General features: G+C 38.0%; 1 pseudogene; it reads right to left on the reverse strand.

The window, feature by feature from the left end:
- Positions 1-22,098, reverse strand: part of LOC107568694 (neurogenic locus notch homolog protein 2-like) — a 147,890-nt pseudogene that overhangs the window by 90,777 nt on the left and 35,015 nt on the right.

Below are 22,098 nucleotides of genomic sequence, written 5' to 3' on the forward strand. Positions count from 1 at the left end.
TTTGATTTGTATTATTTGTATTTATTTATTTTAATTTTAGTTACATTATGTCTGCATTTATTATGTCTATATAGGTATTTTATTAAGTTTATAGTTTTATTTAATTTGAGTTATTTTAATACTTCAACAAACTAAATGGAAATGAAATAATATATATATTGAATTTATAAATGTGTATTTTTTAGTTGTTTTAATACTACAATTGATTGCTTCGGTTGTCCTAATTTGTAAGTTGCTTAGCGTCTAATAAATGACTAAATGACTAAAATGACTATATATATATATATATATATATATATATATATATATATATATATAAAACATATATAAAAAGTAAAATTTTTGACTTCAGTCTTCAGCGTCACATCCTTCAGAAATGATCCTAATATGCTGATTTACTGCTAAAGACGCACTTCTTATTAAGTTGGCTTGAGAAAGCCAACTTAATGATCTACTATTTAAACGTATTATTATTATTCTTCTGAGCCAAATTTCGACACCTATCTCCTCCTATAGCTTTCAAGCTAGAACCACCAAACTCGACCCAGACCTTCAGACTGGTCTGACTCGGTGTGCTATATCTATTCTAACTGATCCGGTTTACGGTTTTCGTAAACCATACTATCAAACTACCTAAAATCCCATAGACTTTCATTGAGGGGGTGAAGATTTTTATACAATAAGACTTATGGTGTATTTAAGCTGTCTATTGCTATAGCAAATCTTAACAACTCCCTACTGAAAAAACAGCTAAAACCAGCCTAAACTGATTCATGCTAGAAACATGCTAACAAAATGCTAGTAACTTGCTAATAATGCTAGTAACATGCTAATCATGCTAGAAATATGCTATCAACATGCTAATAATGTTAAGAAATTGCTAGTACCATGCTAATCATGCTAGAAACATGGTAGCAACATGTTAGTAACATGTTAATAATGTTAACAACATGCTAGTATCATGCTAATCATGCTAGTAACATGCTAATCACGCTAACAACATGCTAGTAACATGCTAATCATGCTAGAATCATGCTGTCAAAATGTTAGTAACTTGTTAATTGTTAACAACATGCTAGTAACATGCTAATCATGCTAGAAACTTGCTAGTAACTTGTTAACAATGCTAACAAAATGTTAACACCATCCTAGTAACATGCTAATCATGTTAGAAACATGTTAACAAATTTGTTAAACATGCTAGAAACAGGTTAGCATCATGCTAGTAACATGTTAATCATGCTAGTAAAATGCTAATAATGCTAGAATCATGCTAACGACATGCTAGTAACTTGTTAATCATGTTAACAACATGCTAGTAAAATGCTAATCATGCTTGAAACGTGCTAGTAATTTGCTAATCATGCGAACAAAATGTTAACGCCATGCTATTAACGTGCTAATCATGCTAGAAAAATGTTAGCACCTGGTTAAACATGCTAGGATCATGCTAACAACATGCTAAACATGATAGAAACGTGCTAGCAACATGCTAATCATGCTAGAAACAAGTTAACAACATGCTAGTAACATGCTCATTGTGTTAGAATAATGCTAGTAACTTTGCTAATAATGCTAACAACATACTAATAACACTAATCATGCTAGAATCATGCTAACAACATGTTAATCATGTTAGCAAACACACTAGTAAAATGCTAATAATGCTAGAATCATGCTATTAACTTGATAACCATGCTAGTAACATGCTAATAATGCTCTATCTATCTATCTATCTATCTATCTATCTATCTATCTATCTATCTATCTATCTATCTATCTATCTAATATTGCCTTTAAAACACTAAAATTTTAAACTGTAGAACTACTTAAAGCTATTACAACGTTTTCAACCTTTCTGGCCTTTCTTTTTCAAGCCAACTTTAAAGTTTGACATCAAACTTTACTCATCTAGTTACTATTAATGTTGAAAACAGTTTATTATTTGTGTGAACACCTTGATATAATTACTTTGATGAATAGAAAGTTAATAAAAAAACAAACATTTCAGACTGATGTTAAAGGGTCAACTGGGTGTACCATGATGGGTGTAATTGATGGTACTGTCTCAGAGTCAGATTGTTGTTCCATTAAAGGCAATTTTTATACTTTTTTTGCTGGAAAATTAAAGCACAAAAATACTCACATTATGCATGTTTAAAAATCACTACATTCCGTACCTTTAAGATGAACTTCCTTGGTATTTAACAACAATATAAGAAAGAACACGATTCAGTGACTTGAAATGTGGTTTATAAAAGAATTCAGTATATAGTCTACAAGCAACTCACCTATCAAGCCAGTATTCTGAGAAGACCCACATTTTAAGCCACACTGGATGACAAAGCCCATTAAAATATAATTACAAGCATAGCTCCATACACATACAGGTCTGCTGAAGGATTATAAGAACAGGTATTTGTATTTATTGGTCTTCTGAACCGTGAGGGTAATGAGAACACGTTCGTTCTCAGGGACGAGCCGACATGCCAAGAGAATATAGATGTGAAATAATTAAACAAAAGACCTGACATTGCAGTTCACAGAGGATGCCAGCAATAAAATGTCACACTGCATTCAGAGAAGAGACACACACAAATTATATGAACATGAATATTTCCATATATAAAGCTATAAACTTATACAATTAAATCACAAATAGGCTTAACAGAAAGAAGAAAACGGAAAACATCCAGCTAGCAGGCAGTTATTCAATGTTTTATATGTAGTGCATTCAAGAACAAGGTGATAATAATGCCAGCTATTCACTAATGCATGGGAAAATGCTGAGAGTAATGGTTCAGAAAATCATGCAAACGACGCTTTGGTAAGATCCCACTGTAGTATCATGAACAGGATCCTTGTGTGTCCTTACAGAAAATGTTGGTTGGAATATAATCTGTCATTATGTGCATCTGAAGTTGTTCTTGGTACTGTGAGTAACCCTTACCATCAAATAACGTCATCAAATCACCATACTCTCATGACTACCCCTTGTCTAGAAATCATTCATATCCACAGCATGGTGGCAGCTTATATCCATTTATTTTCCTGAGGGCTATGATTCAAACACTTGCCGAGGGATTATTGAGACTGCACTTATTTTCCATCATTTCCTGATATGCAATATGCATACTTGTCAGCTTTGTAGGAGGATGCAGAGACTAAAACCGGCTCCATTCTTGCCAGGAAGCCCACTCAGTTCACCCAACCTGTTGCACATCAACGGCCCAGTAGACAGGACTGAGATAATAAAAAATTTACATGAATGAGAGCACGGCACATCTCACAATCTGTATTTATGTTAAGGTTTTTACTAAATCGCATTGAGCAGCACTGTTTTGTAATTCATTTTTCTTTGTTATGGAACTCCTTAAAATTTTACAGTGAATTGTGTTATATTAAGTTCTGTCATATTCTCAGGAAACAGTGTGATCTCTGTCCCATGACCTAGTGCTAATATAAAGAAATACATATTGCAGACAATGTACATCATATTCTACACTCATACGATATGATATTTGACACACTTAATAAATATTAAAATAAAATGAAATGTTAACCAATAGGATTGTTAGTTTTTAATTTGTTTATAAAAATGTAATTTATAACTACATATATAAAATTCATTTTATACAGTATACACACACAAACACACACATATATAATGTATTATACACAATAATATAATATAATAATATAACATAACAGTTACGGCCATGGTACTTTAGGCCTAAGGTAGGAAAATAGGATTTCTGGAAAGAGCAACAGTAACCCTTTAAAATGAAATGCTGAAATTTGCTGGCACTGTTTCCTGAGAACAGGACCTCGAAAATGGCTTCCCATCACTTATTATTTTGAGATTCAATCTTGAATGTTGAATTCTGAAATCTAAATTAATTTTTAAGGTTCTAACCTGATCAAGGCCTCCAACACCACACCATCTCCCGTAAGTATCGTGCCCTCTAATGAGACCTGTCCTGACAAGATGGAGGTCTGTTTTCTGTCACCATCATGTTTAAGATAATTAAAGAGAGGCCGTTTTAATAAACACTAGAAAATGTACACTGATGGATTATCTGCCCCTTGGGCTGGTAGATTATCTAGAAAACAGGGAGCATGAGTCACACAAGACTTTCTTGGGACCCAATAACGGTTCACATCTACAGATGCATGTGAGCTGTGGAGATAAGATCTTCACTAAAGTCTAAATAGTTCCTGGGAATAATTACCTATATGGACCCGTGGCTCCTTCCCAAGAACAATGACATTTTTCAACATAGTCTTTACTATATATCAGGTTCTTTAAATCATATATGGTGTAGCACAACTGCTTTCGGCTCAGGATGTATCTGTTGTTTTGGAACAGAGTGCTGGACTTTACTAACCAAGTAGACAGATACAAATGTAGTCATTGACCAGATCAATGCAGGTGCCTCCATTAAGGCAAGGTCTGGACCAGCATTCATTCATATTCTTGGAGCATGTTCGACCTGCATTAATACAGACAAATAGATAACAAGATGCCTGTATCATATCATGTTATACTTCTGTGACCATGTTTTGAAGTCAATATAAATAACTATTTGCAACATGTTTTACTTCCGTAATGTAACATCTTTCCAAGTAAAACAAGGTTTTCAATTAGAAAAATCGTAATCATTGCTCTATTGAGAATTAATAAGTGGCCATTAAGAATTAGAAAGAAGCCTAAATAAATGCAAGCTCATATAAATATTTAAAAAATGAATTATAAAGATTTTAATTTCAATAATTTTAAACAATGGATCACAATTACGTTAAACAGACACATTTTCTTTTTAATCTTGAGGAATTCAACAATGTTAGATTTTGAAAGTCAATGCCTGTCAAAAGCCCAGAGATGGTTTCCCGCCTCAGTAGTACCACTGAGTAAAACATTTAGCTTACCCTTAAATCCTGGAGCACACAGGCATTCGTAACCTGCCACCAAATCAATGCAAGTGGCACCGTTGGCGCATGGTGCACTTTTGCATTCATCTGTCTCAAGCTCACAGAACGTTCCCTCATATCCCAGCATGCAGTGGCAGGTGTAGTTGTGCTGTTGGTCCAGACAGACGGCGTGTTCTGAACACTGATGCTCAGAGCAGAAGTCAATGTCAAGTTCGCAGTGGACTCCAGTATATCCGTGACCGCAAAGGCAACTTGGAATGCATAAAACAGTATCTCTTAATGGAATCGCGAACAAAACAGCCGGACATGGTATGAAAATAAATGGCTGAGTCATGGGGGTGGACAATGTAATTTGCTTTGCTTTCTATCACAGGAACATGCTATTTGTTTTAGCAGCTATGGGTGGTTTAATTCTAGAATGAGACAGTAAACAGCAACTGAACCTGAACAGAATATCAATTTTAATTTTATACTGAGAGAGGCACCCTGTTTGAAATGGATAAACCCATTTTAATCACTCATTTTGAACAAAATAAAATAAAAACTACAATAGGACAACATGCTAATTTTAAGGGAATACAAATGTAGTTATCTCCCCACCCAGTATGTCTTACAATAAAAACATAAGGGTTTGGAATCTATGAAACACATTTTATTTTTATTATTATTTTCTTTTATTATACTGATTTTTTCCATACAGTGAGCTTGGACTGTCAAACTCCAAAAGGCACTATAAAAGAACAATAAAAGTTGCCCGAACAACTTAATTTTAAAACAATACGCCAGTTTGTGCAAAATAAAATAAATATATGAAGAGTTCATTTGCTCCACTTTTGCTCCAAAAAACTCCCCCGTTTTTTTATTGTGCATTCCAAGTAATATCAATCAAACTGCAGTTGGGTTGTTTTGATTAAGTAATAATAATGTAAACAAATACAGGTAATTTACAAAATTAAAGTTAATTAAAAGTATGTATTTATTTTTTTTACACATTAAAAGTTTGTTTTATAGTAAGAGCAGATAACTCCACATTTCATGTTTTAGAGTTAAACAAAAACACACTCATTTAATCTTTGTAATCTCCTCAGATGACAATGTAGATGCCTGACTGAAACGTTTGTTGTTATTGTTGTGATCATAAACTGTATGGATGTGATTATTACACGCAATACACAGAGCTTGTCCCTCACCATTGTAACGCGCTGCTTTTGCAAGGTTCCGAGAAAATGTTACAGCTTTTATTTTCCTTTTTTGTCCTGAAGAAGATATCACAGGTTCATCAAGTTCGTCGAAATTATCCATCCTCGATCACTTTTAGTCAGCTAACGTTAGCTTTGACAAAACTCCTCTCAGCTAGCACGTCTTTTCAAAGTGAAACAGTAGCCTTGTCACCTGACCTGAATACAGCGTGCCGATTTGCTAAAATGGACTTATCGGCTTCTGTTCAAAAACAACGAGGGCACTTGTCGGCTTCTGCAGTAAAACGTGAACTCCCGATGCCTTGAAAGTGGACAAAACCGGATTTTTTTGACAAAAAGTGTTTAGGGTTCAGATCGCGTGTAACGAATCAGCTCATGAGGAAATATGAATAATTAACCATAACTAGTTATAATTAATTATGAATATTTTAGATCCGCTGTAGATATTTAGCTGACCTCTCAGGGTCAACTGTCTTGTCAATTCTAAGAACGTTAATTTCCTGGTTAAAGGAAATAACTTTCTTACTGTACAATTCTACAAAAGCTTGTAGCATAAATCTGCATGATTAAGTGACTCCAGTTATGAGCAAACAATGAACCACGTCAAGTGTGATACCAGTAAGGTTTTATTAACTACATAAACACTTAAACTAGTCTAACATACTACATAAACACATAAACTGGTCTAACACACACATAAACACATAAACTGGTCTAACATACACATACACACACACACACACACATACAGTTGGTATAGGAAAGGGTTAAAGCTTAACTCAGTACAGAAAGAGGCATAAGGAATGAAATTTATGGATTGTGGACAACTGTCAGATCAGCAGTCTTCCCCATGCTTGTGTAGCCTAGTGAACCAAACTGAGAGGCCATTTTGAAGGCTCAGGAAACCTTTGCAGGTGTTTTGAGTTGATTAGCTGATTGGCATGTCACCATATTCTAATTTGTTGAGATAGTGAATTGGTGGGTTTTTGTTAAATGTGAGCCAAAATCATCACAATTAAAAGAACCAAAGACTTAAACTACTTCAGTTTGTGTGCATTGAATTTATTTAATACACAAGTTTCACAATTTGAGTTGAATTACTGAAATAAATGAACTTTTCCACGACATTCTAATTTATTGAGATGCACCCGTATGTGGAGAATAATGCACGGCAAGCATTTTTTTGAAAGTAGCGTTTATCGGTTTTTGCTAATTAAATATTCATTGACCTCCACTACAGATTAGAAATCAAATTTATGGCCTATGGCAGTATTTTGTTGCAATGACATTTGGTTGCAAGAAAAATCAAAGTTCGATTCTGTTGACAACCAGCAGCAGTCGACATATTTATTTGAGAGCAGCGGCATAGGTGAGGGTTATCATCGAATAATGACTACATTTTGCCCTGTTCATATCACAAAGCAATCAGGCTTAAGCTACAGTATAAGGCATCAGAAGACTTGAAAAAGAGTCATATGAACTACTTTTAGGGTGTCTATTTGTGTTTTTTATAGAGCTTGACAGATCATGGTCACTACAAACTGTTTGTGTACTATAGGAAAAAATTAATCTTTTTAGCTTTTGTTCAGCAGAGAAACAATGCATACATACGTTTGGGACGACAAGAGGGTAAATAATTACCAACATGAGTAAATAATTACAGAATTTTCATTTATTTATTAATTAATTTTATTTGCATTTGAGTTCATGCTAATATTTATAATGACACTTTAAATGCATTTAATTGGTTTATAAATATCTTTGTATAAAAATCAACAGAATCATATTTGAATCCACTTAATTTCTAAGCAAAGCATTTGCTGTACTCTAAATAAACCTTGCGTAAAGAGCTCTGGGGGGGAAAAATGAATTCACCCAGACTCACCTGTACCCACCAACTTCATCCACGCAGGTGGCTCCGTTCTGACACCTGTGCTGGACACACTCATTTATGTTGACCAAGCAGGTCAGCCCAGTCCATCCAGGTGCACAAACACAACTGTAACTGGTGATGCTGTTAAGAACACAATGTCCTCCATTGGCACATGGCTGTCAAAATGAAAATCAACCATTATTCCAGAACAATCCTTCATTTAAATGTGTGTGTAAAGGTAATTCTGGTCTTTTGTAAACAGACGTGCTTGGTCCCAGTGTTAAATAAAACATGCTGGTTAATGAAGGAAAGCTAATGCATTTTAATTGCCATTTACGTTAATGGTGATAATCAACACAAGTAAAACAAATCCAACTGATCAAGCATGTTCAAAAGAGACATGCAATTTGCCATTGGTGATATAGTTCAGTGACAGAGTGTGCAAACAGCTTCACATCTTCAAAAGAATATAGTGTGCTAAGAACACAATTTTTATCCTGCTCTTTTCAAGTGGAAAGTGAGAGAGGGTGGTGTATGCATTTTGAATGGGTCCATGCACTGAAAAATATGCCTTATGCTTATGCCTTGTCATTGCTCTAAAGAACTGTATATACTTGATCTGACTCAATTTTAGTTTTCTGTCTTGTCACTGGCCTAATGTAATTTAGTTTACTTGCCATGTTGGTGTAATATGAATGATTTGCTTCAAATCAAATAGCTGTGTTGCATTCCATGGAAGCCACATAACAACTGATCAACAAAGTCTTTGATTTGAGAATTTTCTTATCTTGTTTTGCAGAAAAAAAATATTGTGAGTATATGTTTGAGTTTATTGTTACTACAGTTGATATCTATTTATATGATATTAAAGTCAAAGTTCACAAATTAAATCATGGTTTTGTCGATTTTTAAAGGCTGATCAGAGACATTGATTTATCAGTAAATGATGGATACAGTCATAAATGGATATCTTATTTTGTAAATAAATGTACTTATTACTTTTGCTAGTGTTATTGTAACCATGGTGTTAATGCACATATAAAACCAAATATGCTAATTTACACTTAGAACACCTAAAAACATGACAATGAAAGTGATTTCATTTCAATTATGTTGGGCTAGTGGTGGCTGAACCCTTCTGACCTACCTGTAAATAGTGAGGGCATTGAGTGTGACATAAGGAGCTGGTCACCTGGTAAATCCACACAGAATGTTCCAGGGGGACAGGTGATATTTGGAAGCGCGCAGGCGTTTACGTCAACCTCACAGTCAACCCCAGTGTATCCTGGAAAGGGAGGTAACTGTCACGGTCATGGTGTGTGGAGGCAGGCAGGACGACGAGGACGACAAGGATTCCAACAATGACTTTTAATGTAGACACAACAAGGCAGATTCAGGAAGGAGAGACACACATTCGGGGTGACATTCACAATAACCGACAAAACAGAATACCAGAGACAGGAACTAATATAGGGCAGATAACGAGGGGCAGACAGGTGAGCACAATGAGGTGATTAACTAATAATAGTATGGGCTAAACCAACAAAAGGGGAAGAAACCACAATAAACAGTCCACAGGGGCGTTACATTACTCCCCCCTCCCGGAAGGTGTGTCCTCGCACCGTAGAAACAGAGGGAGGGGCGGAGGGGGACTAGGAGGAGGACAAAGCAGTGGATGTGAGATGGTGACAGGGGAAGGCAAAGGGCTGGCAGGCAGACCAGACAGGTGGAGGTTTCGGCGGAGGACGGCCTTCCAGGAGGAGGACGGCTAACAGAGTCCAGGGAGGTGACGATGGAGGGAGGAGCCAGAGAGACGACAGGAGGGAACCGGAGCAGGAGGAGGAGCCAGGTGGGACCCAGGCCACAGCCATAATAGCGGCCCATGGTGGAGCTGACGGAGGGAGGAGCCATGGAGGAGGAATGTCCACCGACTCCAGGGGGCCTACCAACGGCGGCGGAGCAGGTGGTGGAGGAGCCCGAGGCGGAGACCAGAGGAGTGGAGTCCAGAGGCAATGGCGGGTCGACGCCCGACCAAGGCGGAGCCGGAGGGATGAGGAAGCCCGGTGGAGCTGATGGATCGATGGGTGACGGTGGAGGTGAGGGAGCTAGGAGCCGAGGTGGAGCCACTGGGTCTACGGGCCGAGGCGGAGTCCGGGCCTCGGAGGCTGGAGGCTGGAGGTGAGGGAAACTCCAACCCCGGCGACGCTGGAGGATGGCAGTCCCGCGGGGCTCGCACCGCAATGATGGTGGGCTGAGGGCGAGCAGAGGGGCTACCAAACTACAGCGGTGGAGGTGGCTGGAGCGAGTGGGAGGGCGGGTATTTTCGAGGAGCGGCCACTGGAGGGCGCTTTCTAGGAGCAGGAACTGGAGTGCGCTTTCCTGTGCGGAACTGGGGATCAGGAGCCCTTCCTGAGCTGAACAAAAAATCAGGAGCCCTTCCTGGGCTGAACTGGGGATCAGGAGCCCTTCCTGGGCTTAACGAGAAATCAGGAGCCCTTCCCGGGCTGAACTGAGGATTCCGAGGTCTCTCCTCCTCGTTTTGGCATTGAATTCCCTCCATATTCTGGCCCTTATGTCCCGCCATAGTCAGCTCACCTTCATCCATGATGCAGGGGGCGGAGCTCCTCTCCGTGCTCACACCGTCCACGGCTTGCTCCCTCGTGGTGGGCACTGTCACCAGCTCTCGCACCTAGTCTGACGTGTTGGGCTCAATATCCGCGGCGATCCTCTTCTCAGTCGCGGGGCTTCGCTCCAGCTCGTGGATCGTGGCGGGAAATGGCTCTCCGTCATCGGTGGGCTCACGCTTATGCTCCGTACCGTGGGGAGATGGTGGGCTGGGCTCAGGGTCCTTAGTGGGGCTGGTGTTGTTGTCAGCGATGGCCACGGTTAGATGGGACTTGCAGGACACCAGCACCCACTCGATGAAGGCGGCGAGGCTCTCTCGAGGACCATCCCCGGACAACTGCGCTCATGTGGTGGCGTTAAGTCCAACTTGATAGAATGTACAGTTGTCCGGGTAGTGCGTGAGGTGAGCCAGGGACCGAAAGTCGTTCGTGTGGTCCTCAAGAGAGCGTTCCCCCTGCTCCAGCAGGAGAATTTGGAAGGCGGGGTAATCCATAACAAAAAAAAAAAAAAACTGACAAAAACCGGAAACACAAACGAGGGGAAAGACGCCGCTATACTTAACTTAGGGGTCGGTTATTCTGTCATGGTGTGTGGAGGCAGGCAAGATGATGACAAGGATTCCAACAATGACTTTTAATGTAGACACAACAAGGCAGATTCAGGAAGGAGAGACACACACACTTGTGGTAAACAAACCAATCTGAAGAATCACTTGCACTTCACTATCTCTGCTTCCTTGATTGGGAACTAAAAGAACCTTGTGCAAAACCAGAATTTAAAAGATTAAACAAGATTGAAACGCCGTCTCTCTTGTTAATGCCTTTGAGAAAGCACTGCATATGCTCCTCATGTCATTGTGCCTCAATCAATAGGGTCAATCAATGAACATGAAACAAGCTGGAAATCAAATATCTTTTTTTTTCCTTCTTCTTTGTTTCTTGGAAAAAGAAAGTAAAAGAAAACGGCAATCAATTTTTGAAAGCTTATTCAAAGCCCAAAAGCCAGTCAGCCCAAGTGAAAAGAACAAAATTGTAAAGGTCAGAAAGAGGCCAGGCTAGTTTGTTCAAAGGCTTTTGGAGAGAGAAAGCGAGAGCAAATCTGGCTTGCTTGCATTTGGTTTACATAATGAAAACCAATAATTTCAAAATTCATTCACATAGATGTTTAAGCAGGAAGATCACACTTATAAAAATTAAGGAAGGGTTAGAATGGTCGACTACAGCACATTAGAGAGGTCAACTAGTGAATTTATTTAGATTTTTTGTCCTTTTTTTGGCTTTAATATTTTTAACAGGCTTTTAGAAAGGGTTTTAAAATGACTACACTTATAAATCCATAGCTTTCAAAAAATGAATGCTACTGTCAAATATTTTTATTTCTTGGTCTATTTACACATTCATTAAAAAAAAAAACTCAACTTTGAAAAACATTGAGACCCCTACATTCTGTTCCCCTCTACTGCGCTTCATCTAGCTGTTGTTTTTATTTTTTGAATATTTTGCAATCTTTTGTTTACAACAACACCAACCTAAGTAATAATTCAATTAAAGGGGTCATGCGATTTAAATTTTTCCTTTCTCTTTGAAGTGCTACAAGCTCTTGGTGCATAAAGAAGATCTGTAAAGTTGCAAAGACTAAAGTCTCAAATCCAAAGAGATATTCTTTATAAAAGTTAAGAGTCAGCCACGCCTACCTAAAACGGCTCGTTCTAACACGCCCCCACATGTCTATGTCACGATGTGGGAAGATTTGCAAAACGCCGCCCAAATGTTCATGCAAAGGAAGAAGGCGTAACGTTTAATCTCGCTGTAGTATTGTTACTGCTGCCATGTCGTGAAGATGCGTGCGTGTGTGTTTGTGTTCTGTGTGTTTCGTTGTGAAAGCGAAACTACTTTGTTTGGCCTTCCAAAAGGACGATATCTGCTTTGTCATGCCTAGAGCTGATCCGTGCTGGTCGCTGAGGAAATACATAAACTTTGCGCTGTGGATCGCCGGATCGGCTTTCACCGTGGACGAAGCGGAGTCCAGCCCGGGGTCGTCACATGTGGTTGCCACAAGCCTGCCCGCTGCCGCCGCTCACTCAGGCCCACCAGCCTCCGCTCACTCTAGCCCGCCAGCCTCCGCTCACTTGTTTGGCCTTCCAATGGCGCGATGCAACGCAACACGAAAAAAAGACAGTATAAGTCATTATAATCCGTAATTATGTCCTCACTGGATGCAACAAATGCCTCTTTTATAATGGGTTTTAATGTTTTTGTCTCGTCGCTCCGGCTGGGACACGGCATCACAATATGGTAAGGGGCGTTACACTTCCATCACACGCTTGAGGTATTCGGCCAATCACAATGCACTGGATAGCTGGCCAATCAGAGCACACCTTGCTTTCAGACCGATGAGCTTTGTACAAATTTACGCATTTCAGAAAGGCGGGGCATAGAGGAGAAACAATAATGTACATGTATGTGGAAAATAATGTGTTTTTTGAACCTTAAATCACATAAACACATTTCATTACACCAAATACACAAAAATAATGTTTTTTTAGCAACATCATATGACCCCTTTAAATCATAAAAAGCAGAAACAAACTGGAATGCCTCATGTTCCAATTAAAAAGGGAAAAACTTATAATACCATTAAACACACACACACACACACACACACACACACACAAATTCTGTCATCATTTCTCTCCCTCATGTTGTTTCAAACCTGTAAGACTTTTTTCCTTCTGTGGAACATTAAAGATATTTTGAGAAATGTATAATAAACTGTTTGCTTACCAACACTCTTCAAAATATATTTGTCTGACCCACAGACAAAAAAGTCTTACATTTTCGGAATGAAATGTGAGATATAAAGACATGGGTAAGTGTTTTCCATTTGACACTCAATTCAACTTAATTTGACATACTTTGAGTCAATAATCTTTGCTAAATTATGTCCACTATTTCACAATAGCCCAGTCTAGCTTTTTTTATTTTTTAAAGAGAAAACATCTTCAATCCTTTAATGAGGAAGTCATTCAGATGATTTTCTCTTTTGTATCTCTTTCTCTGAGCGGCAAGCACGCGTGGGCAGGTTTAGGGAGGGGGTGTTTGGGACTCTGGGTCGTCTACTCATCGAGCGGAAGGGAGCAGCTGGCAGAGAAGCATGCTTGTAACCCCGCCAGTGAGTTGCCAATCTCTAGGGTGAGCCATCAGGTTGCATCAGTGAATGCAAATCATGCCTCAGAAAGAGTGAGCAGAACCAACAATTACGGGAGGGAACCATATCAATGCAGTGGCCTCAAATGGGAAGAGCATTTCATAACACAATATTGACACAATTCTGCAGTACTAATGAGCTCTGGCAGTGTGAGAACGGGAGTGATTTGCTCAGCTGTCAGTCAGAGCCGCTGGTGCTGGCACGGTGGGGATTAGTGGCACAGTCAAAAAAAAAAAACAACTCATTCTCAGGAGTAAGAGAAACTCATACCTGAAGGACAGGCACATTTGTAGTATCCAATAAAGTCAGTGCATGTTCCCTGGTGCTGACAGGGACTGGAATCACACTCATTTACTTCAGCCTCACAGTAGCGTCCTGCAGGAAGACAGGGGTGTGAATGGAGTGTTAGTTAAGCTTTTACGCTCCGTCTCCCCTGAAAATATTGACTTCACTTTTGACATTTGGGATTTAGAAGCAAATTTGGAAACTTTCCCCCCCTATGGCTCATGGTTTGGTTCACGTCACAGAGAAGAGAGGCCAAATCGTGTTTTACATTCTGAAACTATTTAGCAGCAGTTCAGATTGCCATTTACCGAGTCACAGTTCAGAAAGTTAATGCAGACAGACTGTATACAAAAACGATTCAACATATGGAACTTTGAGAAATTCCAGAGAGGGACAGTATACAAGTGTGACTCAACTTTTATGTGGAAAATAGGCAATGAAAAAGAAGTGAGGAGGCACAGGAAAAGGACGTCAGACTAAAAAAAAAGTTGTTCACCCTAAAAAAAAATAATAATAAAAAAAAAAAAATATATATATATATATATATGCATCAACCACTGATCTATAATAGATCATTATATGTCATTATTGTAAGGGAAACAGGTCAATTTAGCTCAAAGGGAATCATTTAAAGTTTTAAAGGGAACTCCACCAATAATATGTAAGGAAATTAGGACAGAATCACTGTTTTATGGCTGATCACTGAGACAGCCTGCGAGTCATTGAACGAGCCGTATGACATCAATTCTGCAATGGATATTTATATCCAAAATATAGTGAAAACACTATTAATTAGCACTGTAACAAGGTCGGCAGTTTAAGACATTAACTTGTGAGCACAAAACACGAGATACTTCTCTTTTCAATATAAATAAGGCTTTATTGGATAAATCTAAGACATATAAACTAATCTAACACATGAACACACGCACTCACACAAGTTGCAGAAAGAGAGAAAGTGAGGAAATAATTGGTTTAAGAGAATGAAAATGTGAAATCCCAAGTTTACAGCAATATGTGCAATTGCATAGATCTGAACAACCATCAATCACTTAATTAACCCTCGCATTGAGTCCCTCAATTAGGTTAAAATTTATATTAAATGCACCTGTTCAGCTAGGATCTGGAGGTACTTGTTTTCCTGTGTGCGGGGTTTCCTTCCTTGTCTGGTTGCCGAAAGGGGTTTCCCGAGGTTGCTGATTGGCTGGAAGCTCAGTCTTGGGAAGCCAGTGATTGGGCGATGGCTGGTGACGCGGAGCTGTGGCACTATACGGCACTCTTTCGGAGATGCGGCGTGAGGCAAACTTAACTCAAAACACGAAACTCTCAACGGAAAATAAAATAAACTAAAGAAATAGAAATAGAAGTAAAGTTTGACGAGACCAGGTGGCATTTCTCTTCATGGTTTTGGAGGAGATGGCGTACAAGCCAGAGCACCCTCAAAAGCGCTAAGAAGCGCTGGCTAAAAAGCATATAACTAAAAAGCATGACTAGAAGCGAAAAGCTAAAAGCTCAGGCATAGAAATGATTAGTTGCTCAGGTCATTTTAGTGTCATTTAGATGCATATTCACATGGAAATGCAGTTCCTGTAGCCATTCTGTGAATGTATGAAGACCAGAGATTAAGAGGTCTGTAAGGAATCTCTGAAAGTCTGTTCTTTGTCTTAGGTGGGGGGAAAAGTCAATCCGAAGAGCTTGTGATCACTATCACATGTTTCCATTTGATGGTCATGTTATGCATCTCTTTTGACCATTATTCTTGATAACTTGCTCCAAAATTGACAATCTCCTTGGAATTGTCAATAAGTGTTATTTTGTTTAAATGCTGTGAGCTACTCAAAGCTGCTAGTTGGTTCAGGCTTGGGTTACATACATAATATGGAGTCAGGCATAGAAATGATTAGTTGCTCAGGTCATTTTAGTGTCATTTAGATGCATATTCACATGGAAATGCAGTTCCTGTAGCCATTCTGTGAATGTATGAAGACCAGAGATTAAGAGGTCTGTAAGGAATCTCTGAAAGTCTGTTCTTTGTCTTAGGTGGGGGGAAAAGTAATTCCGAAGAGCTTGTGATCACTATCACATGTTTCCATTTGATGGTCACGCTATGCATCTCTTTTGACCATTATTCTTGATAACTTGTTCCAAAATTGACAATCTCCTTGGAATTGTCAATAAGTGTTCTTTTGTTTAAATGCTGTGAGCTACTCAAAGCTGCTAGTTGGTTCAGGTTCAGGTTTGGGGCCAGGATCTGATTTATGAACATCCTGTTGTCTTGGGTCTCTGTAGAATTCGTCTCATGTTTCAACCATGTTTTGACCAAATCTTAGATTGTCTGATTCGGTCTGATATCCTACATTATATATAGATCAGTAGCATCAACTCACCCTCATGTCATTCTGAACCTGCATGAATTTCTAGGTAATTATTAGGTAATTATTGGTAACTAAAATTAAAACTATTATAGATTGTTTTTGTTGATTGAAATAAAGGTTATTTTTTATTAAAAACTACTAAACTACTAAAACTGAAATAAAAATAAAACTATGCTAATCAGTAAAACTAGCAACATAAAAATCTACAGAAGCATGTAATAAAATTGTGAGTGTGAATGAATACTGAAAAAATTCAAAACATTAATGCATACCATAATAGTATAAATAGCAGTAAAATAGCTTTTTTCATGGAAACATTTGGCTCATCCTGCTGTCAAGCTTCAAAAAGTACTAATGCACTATATTCCAAAAACAAATTGTATGTTATTTTTGTTTGGTTTTTTAAACAAGATTTATGTAATCAGACGTTAATTTTTATGTAAAAATACATCAGTTTGTCAGCACTGATGGCCTCGTAGACAGCGCACTGACTTGTAGCGCTGTTGCACTTTGGATGTCCTGAGTTCAAGTCCCAGCTTGTGGAGCTTTTCCGATCCCATCCCCCTCTCTCTCACCAATTTTGCTTCCTGTCAACCTATACTGTCCTATCAAAATAAAAAGGCATAAAACACCAAAAATATTATCCTAGTTTGTTGTTCCATAGAAAAAAAAAAATAATAATAAAAAACGTTTGTTTCTTTTATTTATTTTTCTTACTAATTTTAGTAATTAGGTTGACCTCAGGCAACTTCATAAATAGGGCATATGGCACTGAATCTCAGATTTTGTGTGTTCATATTTACAGCAGTTAGTATCCAGCAGCAACCCAAGAAGTTTTCTGAAGGTCATATTCCCAACTCGCTGGCAGATCTCTATTAATGTTGTTCATCCACACAGTTACATAACAAGTAACATAACATGGAATCAAATCAATCAAATCTTTGCATGGAAAAAGCAAGACAAGCTGTAGAAAAAAAAAGAAAAAAGATTTGAAAGTCTTATCCAGTGCAAGATCTGCTTCACCAACGCATTTCTCTGCTGTAAGAGAAGACACATTATCTTCCCTCAACATGTCGTCTGACTTTTTCGGGGAAGATCATAATGAAAGCACTTGACATTTCACATTGGCCTTCTGGCAATACCATGGTGAGAAATGGGACAGGGACGGTCGTTTTTAAGTCTCTGGGGTCATTAATCGATGGGGATATCGTTAGCATCATCGAGATGTCTAAATAAAACATTGAGGTTTGAGCTGTGACATGTTTTCTCCTAATAGTATTCTAATCCATTATACAGCTCACAGAGAGGCAGAAATTGTCAGGTGCCTCTTGTCACTGACAATTGGGATGTGGAAAGATGGATTTCTTCATCTGCTAAGATGGGAAATAGAGCCATCAAGGAGACTGAGAGGTGATAACAAGGACACAGCAGCACTGGCGATTATCCCACTGAAAATACGAGATCTGCTGCCTGGTACTGAAAGAAATCTCTCAGGGACGGCATTTTTCAAATAATATGGCTTCATAACATGTTACGGTTTATGGTGTCATGAAATGTAGATGATTCTATAATTCATGTAAAGTGCCTATAAAAGACTACGTCACATTACTCTTGAACCGCAATGCATGCCACCGAGATCAACACGTCATGACTGATGAAATCCAGTAAATCATTTGTCTTGCTTGTTTATTTGTTTCTGGGTTGTTTAGTCAAATAGTTCATTCTGTGCTCATGTGCTGGTGGCCAAGCTAATGAAAGATCTTGCTTTCCCAGTTAGATTTACCGATTAAGTGTTCTCTAACCTCTATTTGCCCTTCATTTAGCAGGCATGATGAAACAAATTATAGAATAATCCAGTTAGGAGGGCAATGTGCAAAGATGAGTTACGGTAAAGAGATGCCTCAGGGCAGCGGGACTTGTCTCGGTGGAACACACACTCTGAGTCACATTACAGCGGATGATATAGATGTTGGACTTGAAACTGTGTCATTCAGGCTTAGGAAAAATTCAGAACTGGCTTCTTTTCAAATTCGTGAGTTGGAATTTGAATAGAACTGGACGTGCCCCACAGGATGCTGAATGACAAGAAGAGTAATTTACTGAACTCCAATTTCAAGGATGGGCCTAACACAAATTTTGTAACAAAACAATTACATCATAGACTAAATATGACTTTTTTTCTATGATAGGTAGAATATTTTCCTCTTTATGGATAAGAAAGTTCAATAATCAGAAAAAACAACAACAACATGCATCTAAATTGTCAACCAATTCCACTAAATGTTCACAAAAAACACTATATTTAAAAATAAATACTGATATGAACATATAAATGCCCTGGTTATACATCAATACTAGGGTCGATCTAGGTTTGGGTAAAGTAGAGGAATCTGTGAAATTAACCTAAAATATGAATTATATTTTTTCAAGAATTTTTCTTTCATTCAAAATCTAATTCTGTATCCAGTTTGCTTCCTTGCTTCAAATTCAGTCTTTTTATTGGGATTCAGATTGACTTTAAATTCAGTCCTGAAGTCCTCAAGTTTAAGTGTCATGTAACTTCTTCAAAAATGTCACCAGAATAACATATGGTGGCTGGCAGATATATTTTATATTTATAATTCCACGGATATAGCTGATATATAAGAAAACAATTTTTGTTCTATGCAATCTCTGATATGGTATGAAAACGTGACAATAATTCTCCTCTCCAATCCTACTGTAGAAGAAACAATCTGAGTGTGGCTTTAAAAAGCTTCTGCTGCCAAACTCTGTGCAAACTCAAACATAAATCAGGATAACATATTCCAGAGTTTGTAGATATAGTTTTCTTTTAACCTGTGTATCCAGGGAGACAGGTGCACATATAGTGCGGGGGTGCAGTTGGCTGATTCATACTGATGCAAGTACCTCCGTTCAAGCATCTGTTTGGATAGGCTAAACATGATTTTATCCAAGTACTGACAAAACTCCCCCGTCCATCCTGGTGCACAGAGACACTGTGGGGGGAAAAGATGTTTTAGTAATTAACCTTAATTATTAGACATTCAATTGATCAACAAAATACTAAATGCATTGTGTATTAAATAAAAAACATATATGAACATATATTCTTATTGTTTGGTTAAACATGCATTCAAGCTTTTGACGAAAAGGTAATTGCACTTTCCAATCCCCTATGTTGCTGGCTACAAATTAAGTTTTACTAAATATCCTTAAATCTGAATTCTTAGCTAATTAAGTCCTTGGCAATTCTAAGAATCATTACTCAGAAGGCAATTATTTAGCATACTAGAGTTCAAGAATTATAAGGATGGGAAAAGGAAGCTCAAGAAGAAAATGTTGCTGATGACCAACAGATTCTTCACCAATTTGCTAATGAAGAAATGTGGCCTGTTTTCTGGACTATGTCAAAGTTTTAATTAAGGATGACAGTGATCAGAAATTAAACAACCAGATGTCTCCAAACCGCACACTAACCAAATCAGCTCTTATAATAACCAATGTTTATATACATAGCAGAAACTTCTGCAGAGAAAGAGTGCTTTAAAATTCCAATGCACAACAGTATCTGTGAAGATTTCTCAAGTTCTTTTTTTTTTTTCTCGGCAAGTTATTTTAAGTAAAGTCATATATATCAGCCATGAAGTCTTCAAGAACGCATTTTGAGCTTCCCGGAACGTTATCAGCGTACTGTAACAAAATAGAGAACTTTTACTTCTTATTTCAAAGTTAATGCTAACATACTAAAAAACTACTTCTCCATTCATTCTTGAGAATGTAGATATTTTTTTCAGGCCTCATTTTGTGCTTTTTATACCTGTAAAATAAACATTTATATATTCTGATTAAAGAAACTGCTTAATAAAAAATTTAAATTCATATTTCCAAATTTCAAATGAAAATAACTGTTCATTCACCTGCATGTTCTAAACCTGTATTCTGTTATTTTTTTCATAATTTCTTTTCCATTTCATTTAAACACCATGATTAGGGATGTTCATTTCGGTTATTTTTCCTAACCAACAACCGACGCTGGTTAACCGATTATTTGGCTTTGGTGGGCTTCGTCTCCATAGGCTCGTCTATTATAATGTTTGTTGTTACGTCCTATGAGCATCTAGGGGTTGTTTTCCAGAACATAACAATATTAAATGGTTGAAGAGCATTTGTCTCGGCCCTGCCACAGCACCACCACAACAACATCTTTTTAACAAATAAATTAAAGGCTAGCAAAGTATAGCCGGGTTTCTTTTGAACAGCAAGTATACATTAGGAGGGGAACAAAGGCTTCAGGAGGGGACAAGGCCAAAACAACAAACAAAAGTTCAGTCTAACTAGGGAGTTAAGTCCTTTCTAAATCTCTCAAAGAAAAAGAAAATCAACAACAGAATGTACACTAACTCCCGGTCTAGCCACAAAACAGGGGTTTATGAAAATGAAATGGCGCCAGCCTCCCGACAATTCCCAATCATAACTTGCAACAAAAACAAACAATCAGATGAATAACAGTTTTAGAAAAATAATAGAGTTTACGGAACTCGGTCACAACAGAGCAACAGGACTCTTAGCTTACGTTTAGCAGGACTAAGGAATTCACTAGAGAACAGGCAACTAGAGCATCAGCATTTTAAACCAAAGAGTTAAAATGTTAACAACCATGCAGAGTCCCAACAGATGCATCACTATTTCGATAAACTGGACCGGGAAGGACACAGATCATGCCCTGGAGAAGAATTCTCTCCGGTTGAGAGTTGTGCTCTGCTTTTATGCTGCTTCCCTCCTGGTTGGTAAGCAGGTGCAGCTGGGGAAGCAATCAAGCCACCTGCCAGAGTGGAGAGTGGGAGGAGCCAGAGGAGAGCAGGAGACACGCACATAACAACAGAAGGATGGTATCCTAAAGTCATGACAGAACTATATGTCTTTGGGACGTAACATTGTAAATATTTCGCGTCGGCATTAGGCCTAGCCTATTTCGGAATGAAATAATAAAACTCGACTTATACGCAACTTTTTTTTTTTCTCTCTAAAAAGCAAAACTAAAATTATACGCGTAGCGTATTTTAACCATGCTTTTTAAATATTTTGATAAATTACTGAAAAAAAAAAGAAAAAAAAAGACTTTTTAAACCGTTTAACTGATTGTATTAATCGGTCAAAATTCTTACGGTCGGTTAACGGTAACCGGTTAAAATGAACATCCCTAATCAGGATCAATCATAGGTTATTCATTGCTTCAAAAGTATTTTTCCATTATATAAAAACAGCATTTATATTTATACATGCAAACACTTTGCATGACTGTGTCAGATCCCCACGTATGAACAACCAATTTTGATAGTTTAACAAATTGCACTTGAAGTAAATCAATTCATGTGAAGCGCATATTCTAGAGGACTTCATAACAAAAACAGATGCAACTGCATCAATCGACAGTGTATAACTGTGACACATCACTCAAAAAGCAGATCTGTTGATGGGAGTGACAGAAAGATGATATTGAAATAGAAGAGGATGGCTGGAACCTTGAGAGACAAGCATAAATCAAGGATGCTATAATGTGACTGCAAGACTGAGAACTCTTATAAATTAATAGACGTGC

Source organism: Sinocyclocheilus grahami, unplaced genomic scaffold (genome assembly GCF_001515645.1).
Source record: "Sinocyclocheilus grahami isolate Dianchi unplaced genomic scaffold, SAMN03320097.WGS_v1.1 scaffold1274.1, whole genome shotgun sequence".
Lineage (NCBI taxonomy): Eukaryota > Metazoa > Chordata > Actinopteri > Cypriniformes > Cyprinidae > Sinocyclocheilus > Sinocyclocheilus grahami.